Genomic DNA, 1,233 nt, shown 5'->3' with positions numbered 1-1,233 from the left:
AATATAAATATAAAATGTAACTTTAATTAACATCATGGAATAAAAGAATATACAGTGGTCAAATAAGGTAACAATCCAATATATAATGAAATATTAAGCACAAGATTATGTTAGTACTTGATAACACAAACATATAATATGAAGTAAATAAGTGTTCAATTAATAGCAAGTAAGTGCTGAAATTAGCATAATAGGTCCCGGTTGCTTAAATATACTAAGAATGCCTTAAGAAATCAAAATAAATCCTTCTGATAATACTTAGGCTGCCAATACAGGCTGGCCCTGTATCCGTGCAAAGCCGAAGTGTATTTTGAATAGTAATTCTCACACTATTAAACAGAAGACAGAGTAGTTGGAAATAAGATAGCAGTGTGAATCTGCTGTCAGTGTTAGACTCTGAGCGTGATGGACCAATGTGAACTCTACAACACCGGGTATTCCTCAATGGTCGCCCACTAGAGTACTAACCCAGCCCGACACTGATTAGCTTCCAAGATCGGACGGCTTCGGGCGTTTCCAGTGTGGTATGATAGTAGAGGATTGCGAATGATGGCGAAAGCTCTGGAAACACTGATGAGAGTTCACTAAATGTAGGATGTCCAAGGTAGTCAAAGGAGGGAAAGTCTCAGACGTAGATGACGGTCCTGATATGTGGTGTTGGATCCCCGTATGGTGTAGCCACACTGCAGGACAAGCTCGTGTTACGGGTGAAACGCGTCTTCTGCTTGTTTACCGACTGTCCCTTTTGCTACTGAGTGCCGCACATTAACTGTTACCAGCAGCTGCCCCGCGTCCGTATCAGCTCTGCCGAGCTGCACCACTTCATCACCGGGATTGTCCTGTTTCCAGACTGCCAACCTGATACAAACGGTAACATCCTTTCATCCCATGTCCACGGCTGCACGAGCCTCACCGCTTCATATCGGGTGCCCGAGACTGTCTGTGGTACGTGGACATCCATCATACCACGCCGCTCATTTTGGGTGCCCATTCACCATTCCCGAGACTGTCTGCGACACGTGGACATCCACCATACCACGCCGCATGTCCTGCAGTGCGGCTACACCATACGGGGATCCAACACCACATATCAGAACCGTCATCTACGTCTGAGACTTTCCCTCCTTTGACTACCTTGGACATCCTACATTCACTGCGGGTAATATCTGAGCATTTGTTGATTTACCCCCAGCAGTGCAATTTACTTATATTTCTCCCTATTTCTGTTTCTGA

At 44.7% G+C, this 1,233-nt stretch overlaps 1 pseudogene; it reads right to left on the bottom strand.

Annotated features, from left to right (window-relative positions):
- Positions 1-419: 419 nt before the first annotated feature.
- Positions 420-538, bottom strand: LOC134937001 (5S ribosomal RNA; annotated as a pseudogene).
- Positions 539-1,233: the final 695 nt, after the last annotated feature.

The sequence above is a fragment of the Pseudophryne corroboree genome, chromosome 6, assembly GCF_028390025.1.
Source record: "Pseudophryne corroboree isolate aPseCor3 chromosome 6, aPseCor3.hap2, whole genome shotgun sequence".
NCBI lineage: Eukaryota > Metazoa > Chordata > Amphibia > Anura > Myobatrachidae > Pseudophryne > Pseudophryne corroboree.
This window is presented reverse-complemented; position numbering and strand designations above follow the sequence as displayed.